The sequence below is a fragment of the Amblyraja radiata genome, chromosome 1 (assembly GCF_010909765.2).
Source record: "Amblyraja radiata isolate CabotCenter1 chromosome 1, sAmbRad1.1.pri, whole genome shotgun sequence".
NCBI classification, from domain to species: Eukaryota; Metazoa; Chordata; class Chondrichthyes; order Rajiformes; family Rajidae; genus Amblyraja; species Amblyraja radiata.
In genome coordinates, this window is record NC_045956.1 from 192,977,703 (window position 1) to 193,001,324 (window position 23,622).

At 45.4% G+C, this 23,622-nt stretch overlaps 1 protein-coding gene across 3 annotated transcripts in view; it reads right to left on the bottom strand.

Annotated features, from left to right (window-relative positions):
* The window catches only part of LOC116983010 (gastrula zinc finger protein XlCGF8.2DB-like), a 128,578-nt gene that overhangs the window by 29,947 nt on the left and 75,009 nt on the right, over positions 1 to 23,622 (bottom strand). Inside the window, exon 1 of one of the 3 annotated variants that reach the window (XM_033036520.1) lies at positions 8,969 to 9,268. The exons of the other annotated variants lie outside the window; for them this stretch is intronic. The gene's annotated coding sequence lies outside the window, so the exon portion shown is untranslated. Of the gene's footprint in view, positions 1 to 8,968; positions 9,269 to 23,622 lie in introns of those variants that run through there. 3 annotated transcript variants of the gene reach the window in all.

The following is a 23,622-nucleotide window of genomic DNA, read 5'->3' on the forward strand; positions in this document are numbered from 1 at the left end:
TCTGGATAATCAGGGTCTGATTAGGAACAGTCAACATGGATTTGTGCCTGGAAGGTCATGTTTGACTAATCTTCTTGAATTTTTTGAAGAGGTTACTAGGGAAATTGACGAGGGTAAAGCAGTGGATGTTGTCTATATGGACTTTAGTAAGGCCTTTGACAAGGTTCCTCATGGAAGGTTGGTTAAGAAGGTTAAACTGTTGGGTATAAATGCAGGAATAGCAAGATGGATTCAGCAGTGGCTGAATGGGAGAAGCCAGAGGGTAATGGTGGATGGCTGTTTGTCGGGTTGGAGGCAGGTGACTAGTGGGGTGCCTCAGGGATCTGTGTTGGGTCCTTTGTTGTTTGTCATGTACATCAATGATCTGGATGAAGGGGTGGTAAATTGGATTAGTAAGTATGCAGATGATACCAAGATAGGGGGGTGTTGTGGATAATGAAGAGGATTTCCAAAGTCTACAGAGTGATTTAGGCCATTTGGAAAAATGGGCTGAAAGATGGCAGATGGAGTTTAATGCTGATAAATGTGAGGTGTTACACCTTGGCAGGACAAATCAAAATAGGACGTACATGATAAATGGTAGGGAATTGAAGAATACAGTTGAACAGAGGGATCTGGGAATAACCGTGCATAGTTCCTTGAAGGGGGAATCTCATATAGATAGGGTGCTAAAGAAAGCTTTTGGTATGCTAGCCTTTATAAATCAGAGCATTGAGTATAGAAGCTGGGATGTAATGTTAAAATTGTACAAGGCATTGGTGAGACCAAATCTGGAGTATGGTGTACAATTTTGGTCGCCCAATTATAGGAAGGATGTCAACAAAATAGAGAGAGTACAGAGGAGATTTACTAGAATGTTGCCTGGGTTTCAACAACTAAGTTACAGAGATAGGTTGAATAAGTTAGGTCTTTATTCTCTGGAGCGCAGAAGGTTAAGGGGGGACTTGATAGAGGTCTTTAAAATGATGAGAGGGATAGACAGAGTTGATGTGATCAAGCTTTTCCCTTTGAGAATAGGGAAGATTCATACCAGAGGACATGACTTCAGAATTAAGGGACAGAAGTTTAGGGGTAACATGAGGGGGAACCTCTTTACTCAGAGAGTGGTAGCGGTGTGGAATGAGCTTCCAGTGGAAGTGGTGGCGGCAGGTTCGTTGGTATCATTTAAGAATAAATTGGATAGGCATATGGATGAGAAGGGAATGGAGGGTTATGGTATGAGTGCAGGCAGGTGGGACTAAGGGGAAAAAAAAAAATTGTTCGGCGCGGACTTGTAGGGCCGAGATGGCCTGTTTCCGTGCTGTAATTGTTATATGGTTATATGGTTATTGTAAATAGTTGCTGTCACAGCACCGAGCCTTGCGGCATTCCACTCACCACTGCCTGCCGTGGACCTGTTTATTCCTACTCTTTGTTTCCTGTCTGCCAACTAATTCTCTATCCATGTCAATACCCTCCCTCCAATACCATGAGCTCTAATGTCATCACAGCAGCTTTAGAATTATTTTACCTAAGGGGTCGGGGTCGGATGTTTTGGGTCCGACTCCACAGTCCTGTTTATTCCGCTCCCATATAACCATATAACAATTACAGCACGGAAACAGGCCTTCTCGGCCCTACAGGTCCGTGCCGAACACTTATTTTCCCCTAGTCCCATCTAACCATATAATATAACCATATAACAATTACAGACCATAACCCTCCATTCCTTTCCCATCCATATAACTATCCAATTTATTTTTAAATGATAAAAACGAACCTGCCTCCACCACCTTCACTGGAAGCTCATTCCACACAGCTACCACTCTCTGAGTAAAGAAGTTCCCCCTCATGTTACCCCTAAACTTCAGTCCCTTAATTCTCAAGTCATGTCCCCTTGTTTGAATCTTCCCTACTCTCAGTGTGTAAAGCTTTTCCACGTCAACTCTGTCTATCCCTCTCATCATTTTAAAAACCTCTATCAAGTCCCCCCTTAACCTTCTGCGCTCCAAAGACCTGCACTCAGACCATAACCCTCCATATACCTATCCAATTTATTTTTAAATGATAAAATCGAACCTGCCTCCACCACTTCCACTGGAAGCTCATTCCACACAGCTACCACTCTGAGTAAAGAAGTTCCCCCTCATGTTACCCCTAAACCTCTGTCCCTTAATTCTCAAGTCATGTCCTCTTGTTTGAATCTTCCCTACTCTCAATGGGAAAAGCTTATCCACGTCAACTCTGTCTATCCTTCTCATCATTTTAAAGACCTCTATCAAGTCCCCCCTTAACCTTCTGCGCTCCAAGGAATAAAGACCTAACTTATTCAACCTTTCTCTGTAACTTAGTTGCTGAAACCCAGGCAACATTCTAGTAAATCTCTTCTGTACTCTCTCCATGTACGTCCTATTTTGATTTGTCCTGCCAAGATGTAGCACCTCACGCTTATTAGCATTAAACTCCCCTGTGTGTTTATAACATTATTTACCTCAGTTTTACCCCCAGATTTATCGGGTTTATTCCCCAGACGTGTAGTTTATTTGGTGATTTATTGATTATTTACAGAGAGGGAGATGTTTATAACGTGTTTTATCTCAGGACGCTGCTCCAGACGGTGAGTTTATATTATTGACCCGTTTTATTCCCCCAGACGTGTAGTTTATGTGCAGATTGACCTCAGGTCTCCCCCACATTTACCGTGTTTATTCCGTTGCTGATTTATTTATAACGTTATTGACCTCAGTGAATAAGAGGGGGAGGCTGATTTATAATGAGTTTGGCCCCAGTTTTCCCCACGTGTAGTTTATGTGGTGATTTACCTCAGTTCTCCCCCATATTGACCCAATCCCGCTGCGCTGCTGATTTATAACATTATTTACCTACTACATGGGACTACATGGAAGATGGCGGCGCGTCCAGACGCAGCGGCTTTGCGCTCCCAAGCCCGAGTTTACTCGGAGCAGCCCGGTACCGAACGCGGCGGGAAAAACAAGGTAATTAAAAAAAAACAGAACCCCTAGGAACCCTAGTAACCCCGGAAACCCCAGGAACCATAAGAAGAAACTCACCTACAGGACGAGGGAACCCAAGACCCGCATCGCAATCCCGACTGGTCGCACATGGAGCCGCTCGGAACTACTCAGCATCGGACGTGGCTGCGAGAAACTGGCGTGTGAGTACTACAGTACCCTTACCGTCCCATCGGAGCTGGGCAGGAAAGCCCCTTGGATCACCACTCCGGATGGCAGGAGACGGAGCAAGCGCCGGGAACGGAAGCAGAAACGTGGAAGGCGAGCGGGGGTGCAGGACAGGCTACGGAGGGCTACACAAAGACCATCGCTCCCAAGCGTCTTTCTCGCGAATGTCCAGTCACGCACCAACAAGATGGATGAGGTAAAGCTCTGGATCAACACCCAGCGATCCCTGGAAGACTGCTGTGTGCCGATCTTCACAGAGACCTGGCTCAGCGCGTTGGTTCCCGATGGGGCTGTGGACCTGACCAACCGGTCACTGCATCGTGCTGATAGAATAGGTATGTTGCAAAGCCTACCTGAAGCGTCGTTGAAGATCTGCTGCTGAGGGTGTGCGCGATTTTGGCGCCGTTTAGAGGGGGCGGGTTTAAAACGCGATTTTCTCTAAGCTGTTCCAATCGAAAATGTTCAGCCTAGTTAATTATTAACGAAAAATCGCTGGAAGACCCCGTCGCAAAAGCTATTATTAGGTTTAAAGGCCTTGAATAATAGTTATAGTAGTTTAAAAATCAATCTCTAAACCCGCGACCGCCAGCAACCGCAGGGTCTCATAAAGCAAATAGCAGAAGTTAGGTTGTATATTTTTACATTAAAAGGGCTTCTAAAGATCCCTTTATACTAAGTTTAATATTGCGAGTAGCTCAATTTGGGCCCATTATATCGCGCAGTATTTTTCTCGGCATTTGGGCACAAATCTACCGCAATGTGAACGTTCTAAACCAGCGCGTTCCACAGGGACACACTGGAAAGCTGATTTAAATGGGCATTTATTTACAGCAATTAAACACTAAATTCCTTCCATTTGGCCTATAAATTAATGTAAATGAGATTTAAAAATCATGTTTTATTGTGAATTATTTGTGAATATTATTTGGACATTTAGGCTATTTAAAAATGTTAATCATTTATTAAGAAATGGATAGATGTTTAGATCTAGTAATTGAAGTCTGAAATTAGCTACAATTAGGTAACTAACTAATTATATGCTTTAATTTCAGGTCATCCAAGTAAGATTATTTTATATTTGCTTCAGAATGCTTCAATCTATGATAACTGAAAATTTCATTCAGTTCTCTTAATTTTTAAGAAAGTTATGGGCTTTTGACTGTTCACGATCACAGCTTTTTTGTTATGTCCATAGAAAATCAATAGGGAACAAGATGCTCATTTCCCAGTATGAAAATGGCCATAACTTTTTAAATACTTGAGATATGAAAGTGAATTAGGTGTCAAATTAAACTTATTTTTATGCTTTATCTGATGGGATAAATTACAGACTTGATTTTTAAAATCTCAAAATTTTGTAACATTGCTAGATAGAACAAAGGACTCCGGTAAGAGCAAGGGTGGCGGGCTCTGCATCTACATCAACAATGACTGGTGTACCAACCACACTGCAATAGAGAGCTACTGTTCCCCTGACCTGGAATACCTACTGCTTAAATGTAGACCGTTTTACCTGCCTCGGGAGTTTACTGTGGTTTTCATCATGGCCATATACATCCCACCACAGGCTAATGCTAACCTAGCGCTAGCACAGCTGCACTCGGCCATCAGTAAGCAGCAGGATGCTCACCCCGACGGTGCCTTCATTGTTGCAGGGGACTTTAACCAGGTCGACCTATGTGCCACACTCCGCAAATTCCACCAGCATGTGCAGTGCCCTACCAGGGGCTCAAACACGTTGGATAAAGTGTACACCAACATCAAAGACGCATACAGAGCTCTCCCCCGCCCATCCCTGGGACAATCCGATCACCTCTCACTGTTTCTACTGCCTGCATACAGACCCCTCATCCGCAAGACCAAACCTGCAATAAGGATGGTCAAAATATGGCCCGAGGACGCCACCCTACAACTCCAGGACTGCTTTGATCGCACCGACTGGGACCTGTTTGCACAACAGGCTACCAGTAGTACAGAGATAGACTTGGAGGAGTACACATCCACTGTGCTCTCCTACATCAACTGCTGTGTGGAGACTGTCACAGTGGACAAGAAAATAGAGATGTTCCCAAACCGGAAACCCTGGATGAACAAGGAGGTTCAGGATCTGCTAAGGGCACGCAACAACGCCTTTAAATCCAGGGACACTTCTGCTTACAGTGCGGCCAGGTCGAACCTGAACAGAGGCATAAAAAGGCCAAAGTCATCCACAGGCAAAGGGTAGAAGACCACTTCAATACCGCGGACACCAGAAGCATGTGGCAGGGTGTCAGGGACATCACTGACTGCAAGAGCAGCCCCGCCTGCCCCCACGGTGATATCACACTGGCCAACGAACTAAACACCTTCTTTGCCCGGTTCGAAACTGGCAACACCACCAGGTGTGGAATAACCCCGGCCATTGCGGAGGGACAGGCCTTAACACTGAGCACTCAGGAGGTACAGTGCGCTCTGCGTAGGATCAATCCATGCAAGGCTGCAGGCACGGATGGAGTCCAGGGAAGAGTATTAAAGGTACACAAAATTGCTGGAGGAACTCAGCGGGTGCAGCAGCATCTATGGAGCGAAGGAAATGGGCGACGTTTCGGGCCGAAACCCTTCTTCAGACTGATGGGGGGTGGGGAAAGAAAGAAGGAAAAAGGGGAGGAGGAGGAGCCCGAGGGCGGGCGGATGGGAGGGTGGGAGGAGACAGCTAGAGGGTGAAGGAAGGGGAGGGGACAGCACAGGCTAACCAAATTGGGGGAATTCAATGTTGATGCCATAAGGGCGCAAGGACCCCAGACGGAATATGAGGTGCTGTTCCTCCAATTTCCGCTGTTGCTCACTCTGGCAATGGAGGAGACCCAGGACAGAGAGGTCGGATTGGGAATGGGAGGGGGAGTTGAAGTGCTGAGCCACCGGGAGGTCAGGTAGGTTAAGGCGGACTGAGCGGAGGTGTTCGGCGAAACGGTCGCCCAACCTACGCTTGGTCTCACCGATGTAAATTAGCTGACATCTAGAGCAGCGGATGCAGTAGATGAGGTTGGAGGAGATACAGGTGAACCTTTGTCGCACCTGGAACGACTGCTTGGGACCTTGAATGGAGTCGAGGGGGGAGGTGAAGGGACAGGTGTTGCATTTCTTGCGGTTGCAACGGAAAGTGCCCGGGGAGGGGGTGGTGCGGGAGGGAAGGGAAGAATTGACGAGGGAGTTGCGGAGGGAGCGGTCTTTGCGGAAGGCAGACATGGGGGGAGATGGGAAGATGTGGCGAGTGGTGGGGTCACGTTGGAGGTGGCGGAAATGGCGGAGGATTATGTGTTGTATTTGCCGGCTGGTGGGGTGAAAGGTGAGGACCAGAGGGACTCTGCCCTTGTTGCGTGTGCGGGGATGGGGAGAGAGAGCAGTGTTGCGGGGTATGGATGAGACCCTGGTGTGAGCCTCATCTATGGTGGCGGAGGGGAATCCCCGTTCCCTGAAGAACGAGTTAAAGGACTGTGCTGGACAGCTGGCGGAGGTATTCATGAGAATCTTCAACCTATCTCTATCTCTGGCAACGGTCCCCAAGTGCCTGAAAACAGCCACCATAGTGCCGGTGCTGAAAAAGTCCAAAATCACCAACCTCAACGACTACCGGCCGGTTGCCCTGACTCCAATCCCTATGAAGTGCTTCGAAAGGCTGGTCCTCTCCCATATTAAATCCAGCATCCCTGCCTCACTGGACTCCCATCAATTTGCATACAGGGCAAATAGATCGACAGAGGATGCCATCTCTCTGGCCCTTCACACTGTCCTGACTCACTTTGGACAGACAGGGCACGTATGCGAGGATGCTCTTCATTGACTATAGCTCTGCATTCAATACGGTCATCCCCACCAAGCTCACCACCAAACTCCACCAGCTAGGCCTCAGCTCACCGATATGCGCTTGGATCCTGAACTTTCTCACTGTGCGACCGCAGGCAGTGAGACTGGGCCCGCACCTGTCCTCCACCATCACCCTGAGCACCGGCACACCACAGGGTTGTGTACTAAGCCCCATGCTCTACTCCCTCTTCACTCACGACTGTGTCCCTGCATTCGACACCAACACCATCGTGAAGTTTGCAGACGACACAACAGTGATTGGGCTGATCACCAACGGTGATGAAACAAACTGCAGAGCGGAGGTGCAGAACCTGGCGGACTGGTGCGCCTATAACAACTTGGCACTAAACACCTCCAAGACCAAGGAGCTGATTATTGACTTCAGGAGGTCCCATTCTGGAGAATACGACCCAATCTCCATTTACAGGGAAAGTGTGGAGAGAGTGTCCAGCTTTAAGTTTCTGGGCACTCACTTTTCAGAAGACCTCACATGGTCCACGAACACCGCCGCGCTGGTCAAGAAGGCACAGCAACGACTGTTCTTGCTGAGGACATTAAAAAAGACTGGTCTGCCCCAACAGCTGCTGACAACGTTCTACCGCTGCACCACAGAGAGCATACTAACGTATGGCATCTCTGTGTGGTATCTCAGCTGCACGGAGGCGGAGAGGAGAGCTCTTCAGCGCATCGTCCACAGAGCACAGAGGATCATTACATAGAAACATAGAAATTAGGTGCAGGAGTAGGCCATTCGGCCCTTCGAGCCTGCACCGCCATTCAATATGATCATGGCTGATCATCCAACTCAGTTTCCCGTACCTGCCTTCTCTCCATACCCTCTGATCCCCTTAGCCACAAGGGCCACATCTAACTCCCTCTTAAATATAGCCAATGAACTGGCCTCGACTACCCTCTGTGGCAGGGAGTTCCAGAGATTCACCACTCTGTGTGAAAAAAGTTCTTCTCATCTCGGTTTTAAAGGATTTCCCCCTTATCCTTAAGCTGTGACCCCTTGTCCTGGACTTCCCCAACATCGGGAGCAATCTTCCTGCATCTAGCCTGTCCAACCCCTTAAGAATTTTGTAAGTTTCTATAAGATCCCCTCTCAATCTCCTAAATTCTAGAGAGCATAAACCAAGTCTATCCAGTCTTTCTTCATAAGACAGTCCTGACATCCCAGGAATCAGTCTGGTGAACCTTCTGTGCTGCACTCCCTCTATGGCAATAATGTCCTTCCTCAGATTTGGAGACCAAAACTGTACGCAATACTCCAGGTGTGGTCTCACCAAGACCCTGTACAACTGCAGTAGAACCTCCCTGCTCCTGTACTCAAATCCTTTTGCTATGAAAGCTAACATACCATTCGCTTTCTTCACTGCCTGCTGCACCTGCATGCCCACTTTCAATGACTGGTGTACCATGACACCCAGGTCTCGCTGCATCTCCCCTTTTCCTAGTCGGCCACCATTTAGATAATAGTCTGCTTTCCTGTTTTTGCCACCAAAATGGAGAACCTCACATTGGCAAATGGAGAACAGCGGCATCATTGGGACAGAGCTACCAGCCTTGGAGGGCATCTACCACACACGGTGCCTCAGGAAGGCCCTCAGCATCTATAAGGACTCATCACACCCCTGCCACGGGCTGTTTCAACTACTTCCCTCCGGCAGACGTTACAAGGCCTTCTACGCCCGAACCTGCAGACTCAGAAACAGCTTTATTCCAAGAGCTATAGCGGCTCTGAACCGGCCCTAATGAGTGCCCAGTGCCCCCCACCCACCCCCTTTGGACACTCCCTCAGATGGTCACGTCAATCAATTCAGCTTGCTTATTTATGTATTGTATTTATTTACCTTTCTTGTACATCAGTGGAGCTGCACACTAAATCTCGTTGCACTGACGTGCAATGATAATAAAAGATATTATTATTATTATTATTTTATTACCTCAGGTCCGTCGGCAGCGACGCCACCAACTGCCGCTTCTCCGCCGCCATCTTCATGCGGTCGATGGGGAGACTCGGCCCGGGGCGGGACCGGGACCGGGACCAGCGGGCGGCCATCTTGGTGAGGGCAGGTGAGGTCGACGCCGCTGATTGGTCGGCAGCGGGCGGCCATCTTGTTAGGGTCTCGTCGCTCATAACGCCATCTTGAGAAGGTATCAATGGCTCCACTCACTTGTGTTCCATTCTCCCCTCTAAGCCTGTCTTGTCCACACACCTGTCCAAGCATCTTAGATTCCAACCCTTCGTCTGTAGTGGGCATCAGGGCTCCAAATTAGCGGATGCCACTGACCACTCAAAGCGTCGCCGGGCAACCTAAACACTGAGTCATTTTGCCCGGCTTGGCAACTAGATACTGGTTTGTACCGAAGATGGACACAAAAAATTGGAGTAATTCCGCGGGTCAGGCAGCATCTCTGGAGAAAAGGAACGCGACGTTTTGTGTCGGCGGTGATGGCTGTATTGTGTGGGAAAGATACTAGTGGGGGGTGAGGAAGGGTCGGAGCTAATGACGGGCCCCGAACAGCGGCAGCAGCGGCCGCGACAGAGGCTCCATCTCCTCCTCCTCCTCCCTGATAAAACAAACCCTCCCGCACGCCGAGTCAGGGGGGGAGGCCTCCGTGTGCGGGAGGGTTTGTTTTGCAAGCGCCGTTGGTGGGTTTGCAAACAGCGGCCGCTATCAGGGAGGAGGAGGAGGAGATGGAGCTGCTGTCGCGGCCGCTGCTGCCGCTGTTCGGGGCCCGTCATTCGTTCCGACCCTTCTGAAGCAGCTGCACAAAAGATACTATAGTTATAGGATCGTTGAGCTGCACCGCTCGGCCCCGCACCTTGCTGTTTGTTGGATGGTGGAGGAGGGAGGTGGTGGCGAGGAAATCCCAATGGCCAAGGCAGCGGGGCAATGTTGTCCGAGGAGCGCTGACCTTCCTTCCTCCATACCTCGCCCTCTTCTCTCTCTCTCTCTCTTGTACGCCCCCCCCCCCCCCCATATCCTGGGACACCCTTCTCTCCATCCCGCACTGATCCCATTCCCGCCTCTATTCAGTCTTCACTGACATCTCAGTTCAATATAATTATGGAGAGGGTCAGAGCCGGACCTAGGGTTGTGATTTTGATTGGAGAAAGGCTAACTTTGAGGAGATGCGAAAGGATTTAAAAGGAGTAAATTGGGACATTTTGTTTTATGGGAAAGATGTGGAAGAGAAATGGAGGACATTTAAAGGTGAAATTTTAAGAGTACAGAATCTTTATGTCCCTGTTCGGTTGAAAGGAAATAGTAAAAATCGGAAAGAGCCATGGTGTTCAAGGGAAATTGGACACTTGGTTCGGAAAAAAGAGGGAGATCTACAATAATTATAGGCAGCATGGAGTAAATGAGGTGCTTGAGGAGTATAAAGAATGTAAAAAGAATCTTAGAAAGAAATTAGAAAAGCTAAAAGAAGATATGAGGTTGCTTTGGCAAGTAAGGTGAAAGTAAACCCAAAGGGTTTTCTACAGCTATATTAATAGCAAAAGGATACGAGGGATAAAATTGGTCCATTAGAGAGTCAGAGTGGACAGCTATCTGCAGAGCCAAAAGAGATGGGGGAGATATTGAACAATTTCTTTTCTTTCGGTATTCACCAAGGAGAAGGATATTGAATTATGTGAGGTAATGGGAAACAAGCAGAGTAGCTATGGAAACTATGAGATTCAAAGAAGAGGAAGTACTGACACTTTTGAGAAATATAAAAGTGGATAAGTCTCCAGGTCCGGACAGGATATTCCCTAGGACATTGAGGGAAGTTAGTGTAGAATAGCAGGGGCTATGACAGAAATATTTCAAATGTCATTAGAAACGGGAATAGTGACGGAGGATTGGCGTGCTGCGCATGTTGTTCCATTGTTTAAAAAGGGGTCTAAGAGTAAACCTAGTAATTATAGGCCTGTTAGTTTGACGTCAGTGGTGGGCAAAGTAATGGAAAGGATACTTAGAGATAATATATATAAGCATCTGGATAAACAGGGTCTGATTAGGAACAGTCAACATGGATTTGTGCCTGGAAGGTCATGTTTGACTAATCTTCTTGAATTTTCTGAAGAGGTTACTCGGGAAATTGATGAGGGTAAAGCAGTGGATGTTGTATATATGGACTTCAGTAAGGCCTTTGACAAGGTTCCTCATGGATGGTTGGTTAAGAAGGTTCAATGGTTGGGTATTAATGGTGGAGTAGCAAGATGGATTCAACAGTGGCTGAATGGGAGATGCCAGAGAGTAATGGTGGATGGTTGTTTGTCAGGTTGGAGGCCAGTGACTAGTGGGGGTGCCACAGGGATCTGTGTTGGGTCCACTGTTGTTTGTCATGTACATCAATGATCTGGATGATGGTGTGGTAAATTGGATTAGTAAGTATGCAGATGATACTAAGATAGGTGGGGTGTGGATAATGAAGTAGATTTTCAAAGTCTACGGAGAGATTTATGCCAGTTGGAAGAGTGGACTGAAAGATGGCAGATGGAGTTTAATGCTGATAAGTGTGAGGTGCTACATCTTGGCAGGACAAATCAAAATAGGACGTACATGGTAAATGGTAGGGAATTGAAGAATGCAGGTGAACAGAGGGATCAGCATTCTGGCAGGCAGGTTTGCCACTGCTACACGGGTGGTTTTAAACTGAATAAGGGGGGTGGGGTGTCGAATGGGCTAGTGGAGGATGGAGTTAAAGGGAACGGGTTTCTTAAATGTGTGAGCATAGAGACAGAGGGGTGTAAAATGAGGGTAGAAGCAATAGGTAGCAAGGTGAAAAGTAAAAGTGGCAGGCCGGAAAATCCAGGGCAAATATCAAAAAGGGCCACTTTTCAACAAAAATTGTATAAGGGGTAAGAGTGTTGTAAAAACAAGCCTGAAGGCTTTGTGTCTCAATGCAAGGAGCATTCGTAATAAGATGCATGAGTTGAATGTGCAGATAGCTATTAATGACTATGATATAGTTGGGACCACGGAGACATGGCTCCAGGGTGACCAAGGCTGGGAGCTGAACATCCAGGGATATTCAATATTCAGGAGGGATAGAGAGAAAGGAAAAGGAGGTGGGGTAGCGTTGCTGATTAGAGAGGAGATTAACGCAATGGAAAGGAAGGACATTAGTTTGGAGGATGTGGAATCGGTATGGGTAGAGCTGCGAAACACTAAGGCGCAGAAAACGCTGGTGGGTGTTGTGTACAGGCCACCTAATAGTAGTAGTGAAGTTGGAGATGGTATCAAACAGGAAATTAGAAATGCGTGCGACAAAGGCAAAACCGTTATAATGGGTGACTTCAATCTACATATAGATTGGGTGAATCAAATTGGCAGGGGTGCTGAGGAAGAGGATTTTTTGGAATATATGCGGGATAGTTATCTAAATCAACATGTAGAGGAACCAACGAGAGAGCAGGCTATTTTAGACTGGGTATTGAGTAATGAGGAAGGGTTAGTTAGCAGTCTTGTTGTACGTGCCCCCTTGGGCAAGAGTGACCATAATATGGTTGAGTTCTTCATTAGGATGGAGAGTGACATTGTTAATTCAGAAACAATGGTTCTGAACTTAAAGAAAGGTAACTTTGAGGGTATGAGACGTGAATTGGCCAAGATTGACTGGCAATTAATTCTAAAAGGGTTGACGGTGGATATGCAATGGAAGACATTTAAAGACTGCATGGATGAACTACAAAAATTGTTCATCCCAGTTGGCAAAAGAATAAATCAGGGAAGGTAGTGCATCCGTGGATAACAAGGGAAATCAGGGATAGTATCAAAGCGAAGGATGATGCGTACAAATTAGCCAGAAAAAGCAGCATACCGGAGGACTGGGAGAAATTCAGAGACCAGCAGAGGAGGACAAAGGGCTTAATTAGGAAAGGAAAAATAGATTATGAAAGAAAACTGGCAGGGAACATAAAAACTGACTGCAAAAGTTTTTATAGATATGTGAAAAGAAAGAGATTAGTTAAAACGTAGGTCCCTTGCAGTCAGAAACAGGTGAGTTGATCATGGGGAACAAGGATATGGCAGACCAATTGAATAACTACTTTGGTTCCGTCTTCACTAAGGAAGACATAAATAATCTGCCGGAAATAGCAGGGGACCGCGGGTCAAAGGAGTTGGAGGAATTGAGTGAAATCCAGGTTAGCCGGGAAGTGGTGTTGGGTAAATTAAATGGATTAAAGGCCGATAAATCCCCAGGGCCAGATAGGCTGCATCCCAGAGTACTTAAGGAAGTAGCTCCAGAAATAGTGGATGCATTAGTAATAATCTTTCAAAACTCTTTAGATTCTGGAGTAGTTCCTGAGGATTGGCGGGTAGCAAACGTAACCCCACTTTTTAAGAAGGGAGGGAGAGAGAAAACGGGGTATTACAGACCAGTTAGTCTAACATCGGTAGTGGGGAAACTGCTAGAGTCAGTTATTAAAGATGGGATAGCAGCACATTTGGAAAGTGGTGAAATCATTGGACAAAGTCAGCATGGATTTACAAAAGGTAAATCATGTCTGACGAATCTTATAGAATGTTTCAAGGATGTAACTATAGCGTGGATAGGGGAGAACCAGTGGATGTGGTGTATCTGGACTTCCAGAGGCTTTCGACAAGGTCCCACATAAGAGATTAGTTTACAAACTTAAAGCACATGGCATTGGGGGTTCAGTATTGATGTGGATAGAGAACTGGCTGGCAAACAGGAAGCAAAGAGTAGGAGTAAACGGGTCCTTTTCACAATGGCAGGCAGTGACTAGTGGGGTACCGCAAGGCTCAGTGCTGGGACCCCAGCTATTTACAATATATATTAATGATCTGGATGAGGGAATTGAAGGCAATATCTCCAAGTTTGCGGATGACACTAAGCTGGGGGGCAGTGTTAGCTGTGAGGAGGATGCTAGGAGACGCAAGGTGACTTGGATAGGCTGGGTGAGTGGGCAAATGTTTGGCAGATGCAGTATAATGTGGATAAATGTGAGATTATCCATTTTGGTGGCAAAAACAGGAAAGCAGACTATTATCTAAATGGTGGCCGACTAGGAAAAGGGGAGATGCAGCGAGACCTGGGTGTCATGGTACACCAGTCATTGAAAGTGGGCATGCAGGTGCAGCAGGCAGTGAAGAAAGCGAATGGTATGTTAGCTTTCATAGCAAAAGGTATGAGTATAGGAGCAGGGAGGTTCTACTGCAGTTGTACAGGGTCTTGGTGAGACCACACCTGGAGTATTGCGTACAGTTTTGGTCTCCAAATCTGAGGAAGGACATTATTGCCATAGAGGGAGTGCAGAGAAGGTTCACCAGACTGATTCCTGGAATGTCAGGACTGTCTTATGAAGAAAGACTGGATAGACTTGGTTTATACTCTCTAGAATTTAGGAGATTGAGAGGGGATCTTATAGAAACTTACAAAATTCTTAAGGGGTTGGACAGGCTAGATGCAGGAAGATTGCTCCCGATGTTGGGGAAGTCCAGGACAAGGGGTCACAGCTTAAGGATAAGGGGGAAATCCTTTAAAACCGAGATGAGAAGAACTTTTTTCACACAGAGAGTGGTGAATCTCTGGAACTCCCTGCCACAGAGGGTAGTCGAGGCCAGTTCATTGGCTATATTTAAGAGGGAGTTAGATGTGGCCCTTGTGGCTAAGGGGATCAGAGGGTATGGAGAGAAGGCAGGTACGAGATACTGAGTTGGATGATCAGCCATGATCATATTGAATGGCGGTGCAGGCTCGAAGGGCCGAATGGCATACTCCTGCACCTAATTTCTATGTTTCTATGTTTCTATCTGGGAATAACTGTGCACAGTTCCCTGAAAGTGGAATCTCATGTAGATAGGGTGGTAAAGAAAGCTTTGGTGTGCTGGCCTTTATAAATCAGAGCATTGAGTATAGAAGTTGGGATGTAATGTTAAAATTGGTACAAGGCATTGGTGAGGCCAATTCTGGAGTATGGGGTACAATTTTGGTCGCCTAATTATAGGAAGGATGTCAACAAAATAGAGAGAGTACAGAGGAGATTTTACTAGAATGTTGCCTGGGTTTCAGCAACTAAGTTACAGAGAAAGGTTGAACAAGTTAGGGCTTTATTCTTTGGAGCGCAGAAGGTTAAGGGGGGACTTGATAGAGGTCTTTAAAATGATGAGAGGGATAGACAGAGTTGACGTGGATAAGCTTTTCCCACTGAGAGTAGGGAAGATTCAAACAAGGGGACATGACTTGAGAATTAAGGGACAGAAGTTTAGGGGTATCATGAGGGGAACTTCTTTACTCAGAGAGTGGTGGCTGTGTGGAATGAGCTTCCAGGGAAGGTGGTGGAGGCAGGTTCGATTTTATCATTTAAAATAAATTGGATAGTTATATGGACGGGAAAGGAATGGAGGGTATGGTCTGAGCGCAGGTATATGGACTAGGGGAGAATACGTGTTCGGCACGGACTAGAAGGGTCGAGATGGCCTGTTTTCCGTGCTGTAATTGTTATATGGTTATATGGTTATCTCCAGTGCTCCCCTCCCCATCTCTCCACCCCCATCTATTCATCCTGCACTGATCACCCTATCCACCTCGCATTGATTCTCCATCCACCCCCCCCCCCCCCATCCATCCTGCACTGGTTCCCTCTTTCCATCCATCTGCACTTCTCCTCCATCCATACCCCAACCAACACGTACTAATTCACCTGCCTCAATCCATCCATTCTGCACTGATTGCCTTCTATCGCCCCCCCCCCCCCAGCCATCTATCCACCACCCACATTTTTACACACACACACCCCTCCCTGACCACATTGTCCTGAAATGTCTTCAGAGTGAACATTGACTATCTTTGATAACGGAATGGAATCAAATGTGTTTTAATTCCCAATGTTATTATTTGTTTTAATCCATAAAGATGGATTAATTAAATATTGAACACGTGAAACATTAAAACTGCAGTGTTTGATTGTCACTGCTGCCGTTGACACGTTATTACAGAATTCATTTTAACATAGAAACATAGAAAATAGGTGCAGGAGTAGGCCATTCGGCAGAGCCTGCACTGCCATTCAATATGATCATGGCTGATCATCCAACTCAGTATCCTGTACCTGCCTTCTCTCCATACCCCCTGATCCCTTTAGCCGCAAGCAAAGATCTTATAGCAGAGCAAGATAGACCACTCCTCCGAAATCCAATGGACTGACGTGTAGTACGTGACGGAACGTCACGGCTGCCATTTCTTTAAGCGACACGCTGTGATCCAAAGCAAAGATTATAGAGCTCCTCTATAATCTTTGATCCAAAGCAAAGATCCTCGAGTATCTTGTAGCGGGAACAGCCCCCTCCTTTGCGTAGTTTCCCTTGCATTGTATTGTGCAGTTTCCCTTGTATTGCTTTAACACACACTGCACAAAATTAAATTTAACGTATATATATTAATATATTTATATGAATGTGTGTCTGTGTGTGAGAGGCAAGTTAGAGATAATAAGTTTATTCTCATGTATCAGAAGCAACTTGATTTAAATCATCACTAATAATTATTTGTCTTGTAAGATGATGAACATAACCATAAAGGCAATTATATTTATAATTATATAGTGATAATAAATATATGCAATATATATTTATACACACATATATACACACATATATACACACACACATATATCCACGTGCACACATACACATGCACATACAGATTCATACATTTATATGCATACATATATAAACATATATATATACACACATATACATGCATATATACACATACATGCATATTACACATCAATAGATTTACGATCAGCTCTGTGGATTGGAGGATGGCTAATGCTATCCCTCTTTTCAAGAAAGGAGCGTGAGAGAAAACGGGAAATTACAGACCAGTTAGCCCGACTTTGGTGGTGTGAAAGATGCTGGAGTCAATTATTAAAGATGCAATAATGGGGCATTTGGATAGCAGTAAAAGGATCTGTCCAAGTCAACATGGATTTATGAAAGGGAAATCATGTTTGACTAATCTTCTGGATTTTTTTGCCGCAAGGCTTGGTGTTGGAGCTGCAACTGTTTACCATATATATTAATGATTTGGAAAAGGAAATTAGGAGCAAAACTAATGCATACATACCTACATATGTACCCATGCGCTGCTGTGACCCGATCCCCGGAGATTCGGAGACTCCAACCGCAGGCCTGACAGACAGTAATATCAGAGCCTGCGGGTCCCTGCTGGGAGACCGCTTTTCGGGTCATCCGCAACGGCGACTTCTCCCGCATGAGTAGCGGGGTCGAGGATGACCTGGAGCGGGGCCTTACATCATCGCCCGGCGTGGCTTAAACGGCTGCGGCACTTTGCTAGCGCCCGCCGGGGGCTCCAACAACCTCTATGAGGTTCAAGTGACAAATAAATTGTATTGTGTATTGTGTATATTTAAATTCATCTGGTAAGTTGGTCAAATAACATGGGCACCTTCTTGCTTTTTTCGATACATGGATTTTAAAAATGTGAATGTCTCATATCAACACATTTGTGGGTCAACAGTATTTTGTACAAACCCCCACAATTTCAAATAATTCTCAATTGAACTTCTTAAACAAGGAAAAGGATTTTTATTTACATCATTTTGTGCACGACATATACAGGTTGCAGTATTTAGAATATCAGATAATCAATAAAAGTGATCTCAAATTCTACACATTTCAAACAAAGGAAAAAATTTGCGACTTATACACAATCACTAGACTAAGTGGGACCCGTTGGGATAAGATTTACACAATTCACATTATTCTGTGCGCGAGTTATACAGGATTGCAGCGTTCAGCATATCAGCTAACCAGTGAAAGTGATGTACAATTTAACGTATGTAACACAATGATAGCCCCACCCCTGCTTCACCAAAGAGCAAAATGTCCAACATAGATACAATAATAAATAAATCGCCATTTGCATTAGTTTTGTGCAGTTAACAAATCACAATTTCACACAATGTACATAAGAGGGCAGTTATTTGACAAATACTCCGCAGTTCGGTGTAGATCATGTCCACTGTCGACATCTGAAATTACAGAAAATATCTGCAGTCAATATGCATTAAATAACAGAGATGTACAAAGAAAATGCTCTTGAGAAGATTTTTACAAGGATGTTGCATGAGGACTCAGCTATCTGAGCTCAATGATCTAACTACAGTGAGAGATGAAACAGGCCAAATAAAGTTTTCAATGTGCCACAGAGGTAATAAATGTTTTCTTACCTTTCCTCCTTAATGGGGAACCTGAAGAAAGATAAGTCGTGTTGCCTACATTGCCGATTGTCGATTGTTTTTCGCAGGAGTGGTCCATCTTGAGCACATGGTATTGCGGGTAGGGTGTTCACATGGATAGAAAATTGGTTGGTAGACAGGAAGCAAAGAGTAGGAGTGAACGGGTCCTTTTCAGAATGGCAGGCAGTGTTGAGTGGAGTGTCGTAAGGTTTGGTATTGGGGCCACAACTGTTTACCATATATATTAATGATTTGGAAGAGTGAATTAGGAGCAACACTCGCAAGTTTGCGAATGACACAAAGCTGGGTGGCAGTGTGAACTGTGAAGAGGATGTTAGGAGGTTGCAGGGTGACCTGGACAGGTTGAGCGAGTGGGCAGATGCATGGCATGTGCAGTATACTATAGATAATGTGAGGTTATCCACTTTGAAGGCAAAAACAAGGGGGCAGATTATTATCTCAATAGAGTTAGGTTAGGTAAGGGGGATGTGCAGCGAGACCTGGGCGTCCTTGTACACCGGCCACTGAAAGTTGGCTTAGAGGTACAGCAGGCAGTAAAGAAAGCTATGGAATGTTGACCTTCATAACAAGAGGATTTCAGTATAGAGTGAAGAGGTTCTTCTGCAGCGTAGGTTCACGAGATTGATCCCTGGGTTGGTGGGACTGTATATGAGTAAAGATTGAAAAGACTAGGCTTGTATTCACTGGAGTTTAGAAGGAAGTGGGGGAATCTTATAGAAACATATTAAATTATTAAACGACTGGACAAGCTAGATGCAGGAAAAATGTTCCCAATGTTGGCTGAGTCCAGAACCAGGGGCCACAGTCTTAGAATAAAGGGCATGTAATTTAAGACTAAGGTGAGAAGAAACTTTTTCACCCAGAGAAATTTGTGAATTTATGGAATTCCCTGCAGAGGCCGAAGCGAAGATCCTATCTTTGGGCAGAAGCAAGATACTCCCACAGAGTATCCATTCCTGCCCATTAGGTTCCCATTGTGATGAAGAACACACAGGCATGAAAAGTTGAAAAATTATTTATTACAGTTTAACATGTGAATCGCTTAAAATATAAGAACATTTTAAATGTCAAAGATGAGAATAATTATTTCTTGCTGTGCCTCTTGTTGCTGCTCACTGCGTCTTTATGTCTCTTTGTTGTTGAAAAAAAAAAGAGACAATTTAAATATAGAGAGATTCAGCGGTCAGACTTTAACCAATAAAATCTGATAATTTATCTCAGGTCATCATTCAATGAAGCACACTTTTATATAAGCACGCATATATACAAACACACAGACTCACACACACATCTATACACACACACACACAGACTCACTCAAATGTTTAAAGCCTCCTTTAGAGGCTGCTGCTGTTGAAGCAAATACGTGCTTTAAATAACGTACAACAATCACACTCACCATTGACAGAGTAGTCAGCTCTCTTGAATTATTCAGCGGTGTCTTCACTCGGTGCCTTCTGCAGTCAGCGCCATCTTGCCACGAACCGGAAATGACGCACTCAGCACCACATTGCCGCTTTATCCATCCGCATACTGTTGCGACGATTTTAAGAGCCAAGCCAATTAGTCCAACACTTTGCAAGCAGCCAACACATTTTCAGAAGAGTCTTTAAAAGCCAAGACAATTTGGCAAACACTTTGCAAGCATCCAACACATTTTCTGAAGAGTCTTTAAAAGCCAAGACAATTTGGCAAACACTTTGCAACCACATCAAGGGGGCTCGCCGTGGAGTAGACGTGCGTTCAGTGTTATTCGCCGCTCAGAGAGCCGTGACCCTCTCACTTCCTCTGTCTTGCAGAGACTGCGTGAGGCACAACACTTCCCGGTTTTATAGTCCCTCCCCCTGGGACTCTGAGTGAGCTGGCCAAAAATGACAGCTGTAAGTGGCGGCGTTCACTCGGAAATCCAGAAACAGAAAGACAAGAGCGGTCAAGATATTAGTTTTAGTAATATAGTTAAATTAATCGTCATTGGCACGATTTTGTATGGGTAACAATCAAAATTTTCAACTACGTAGATAAACAACCTGTGCGGACCAACTGGCCGGAGTTTTTACGGACATTTGCAATCTCTCACTTCCGAGGTCTGAGGTTCCCACCTGCTTCAAAAGGGCATCAAAAACCTAGACCCAATGCAGTTCGCTTACCGCCACAACAGATCAACGGTGAACATTAATAGCCCATTATCTGTTATTTGCACTTTATCAGTTTATTTATTCATGTGTGTATATATTTATATAATGGTATATGGACACACTGATCTGTTTTGTATTCAATGCCTACTATGTTCTCTTGTGCTGAAGCAAAGCAAGAATTTCATTGTATCATCAGGGACTCATGACAATAAACTAACTTGAACTTGAATAGTATGACTTCAAATACATAATTTTCGAAAATTATGCACTTTACGTATGTCCCACTTTTTGAAGTTTTTTACATCTCCTTTTAACAGTCAAGTCATGCATTTTTCTATTCTTGAATTTGAGTCCATAGTGCATGTGGATACTCACAAAGATAGCTACAATTCTAACCTTGACTATTGCAGCACAAGTTCATGTCTTTGTATTGCTGTGTGTTATGTATTGCTGTGTTTATTAGATGGGAAATGTTATCCCTGGTCATGTTAACATCATCAAATTCTGTGCGGAACACTTGCTCGCACACTTCACAGAACCCAAGAAAGTATTCCGAAGGCACCATCAATGAGCCAAAGTCAGACGTTGATGTGTCATAGGCTTTATGGTGTATGAATACGAGTGCAGGATCAACTAAAGTGGTATCAGTTCGTAAGAGAACTTCTCTGCACGTGATGCATTTTGACGACAGTTCGTGTGAAGTAATGATCCTGTGACATGTGACCTGCGATGTAAGCTAGTGTATTTTCTTCAGGGAGATCAATTGAAATGCTGCAGACTGCATTGTGCTGTTTAGTTTTATTTGTATGAGAGACAGATGGAGATGGTTTTTTTAATCTGTTTTTTGTAAGTGTTTGCAATGTCAGGATAAATTTGTCTGAGTCGGGGGAACAGTTTGCACTCACAGATGGCTTGATCAGTTCAGCCACCATAACCATCCGAAAAGCACATCAAAATTCCTTTGCAGATGGATTTTCTCTGAATCCGCCCTTTCGCCGAATAGTGGAGAACAAATTCTCCACTACATCCTGATTGATCCTGGATGTGAACATAAAACGGGAGTCTGTGCTTTCCTTGATGTGCTGCCACAGTTGTGAAATGCAAGAAATTGCAAGCCGCCATCCCTTGACAAACAACACATGTTTAGCTCCAAGCACTGTCAGGCTTTGGAGTACAGTCAAGCATGATTCAAAGAATGACTTATGTGCAGACATTTCAGACATAGGCCTCCTTAACTTTTTGGCGTCCGTGTAAAACCTGCTGTTAAAGGAGTCAAAAAGTCCATCAACCATTTCAATAAACTCTGCCGTATAAACAGCCTCCCCAGGTAACTTTCCAAGAGTTGCATAGGTGTAGACACCTGCTGCTACGGAATGGCTAAGCACCTGCGCAGCCTTGTTGACTCTCATTTTAGAGAAGCTGTTTAAAACAAAATGGCCTCTGGTTAATTTATGGGCTTTTCTAATGGGCAACTGTGAATCATGCTCATAAAATGCGTAAATATGTGCCCATTTGATATGTTTTTTTATGCCATCCTCTCCCTTGACCTCAAAAACATATTTCTCCAAGTTTGATCGAGTGTTTCTCAACAAGTGGGGTGGGTCATGCATGCAATAGATATTGGTTCCCCCGTGGATGAAGAAAGGATGGTCTTCCGTCACACCCAAGTTGGAGTATAGTCGAACATTGCTTGGGCCTTGGTCACAAACAACGGCCTGAGGCTGTAGTCCAATAGCCTTAACCTTCTGTAAACATTCATTGAGTAATGTTTTCAGTTTGTCAGCCTTTGTGCAGTCCCGTGAAAGAAAGTAACCTACAGGTTGCTTCCATTTCCCAATCAAGCCTCTAACCATGAAAACAAGAGCATGGTTGGCAGGCCTTGACGTCTTCCCTAGAGATCCAAAGTCCTCAAAGCCCTCAACTGAATCCTCAGTAATATTGTAAGAGAGGCTTGCACGTAAACTCATTTCGTCAAAGGAGACTACACATAATGTATCTCCCTCTGACATCCCCGCAACCCCGTCTTTCAAAAGTTCAAAGATCTTAGGGGGAAACCCAGGCCGCACTTCAATATTGCACAACCACCTACGTAGTGATGAGATTGATGGAAGTGTGAAAATGCACTGGCAGAACTGATATGCTCGGGGACTCTGGTGGTAGAGGGACAAGGCAACTACCTTGTCTGAATAACTCCATCGTCTTCCTCTTGCACTTCTACGTCCAGACGCATTACGCAACTGCGACGCAAAGAAAGACAGTGCTGGTTCTTGTAAAAATTCACCAGCCCCTCTGATCAAGTCACTGATTGTCTTACTTTCTGTAGTATTCTTTCCCATTAATAATTTGATCAGTTGTACTTTTTTTTTGAGGCGGAAAGTACGCTGTCTTTCCTTCTTCAGAGCTCTGCTGTCATTTACATTTGGTGTGATTTGAAGATCAGGTGTTTCAGGAGTTGTAGAGACACTGCTGGGTTCTTCCCGCGGAACTTTGTCTGCAGCTGAGCAGTAAGAATGTTCTGCCTGTATGTTGTGTGGCACTGCCAATACAAGAAAAAAGAAAAAGGGGGAATGAAATGGCAAGCATACTAATTAAAAAGATTAAGCATATACATGTGAATAAAGCATCATCTACTACTGAAAGTCTGTTCTTGACTGTTTTTTGCCATCTGTGCTGCGATTTCCGAGAGAACGCCGCCACCTACGGCCGTCTCGCTCAGAGCCCCCCTCCGCCGCATGTGTGCCGAGGTTCTCCCCCCTCTTTCCTCTATCCCCCCCTTTCCTCTCCACCCCCCTCGCCTCTCCCCCCTCTCTCCCCTCCCCCACCCTCCCTCCCCTAAACCCCCTCCCCTCCACACCCCCTACCCTCCACCCTCCCCCCTCCCTGCTCCCCACCTCACCCCCCTCTCAGCACCCCCTCTCTCTCCCCCTCACTCTCACCCTCTCTCTCTCCTCCCCATCTCCCCCACCTTTCCCCCCTCACCCACCCTCCCTCTTATCCTCCTCTCCACCCCCTATCCCTCTTGCCCCTCTCTCTGTGTCTCTGTCTCTCTCTCTGTCTCTGCCCCTTCTCTCTCTGCCCTCACTCTCTACCCCCGCCCGCCCCCCGCCCCTCTCTTGATGTGACTGCAAGTTGGGGGCTATGCTTCAGTAGATAGGGTGGTTATGGGGTAAAAGGAGCAAATTAATCATATTAATTTAATATCAAGGGGTAATTA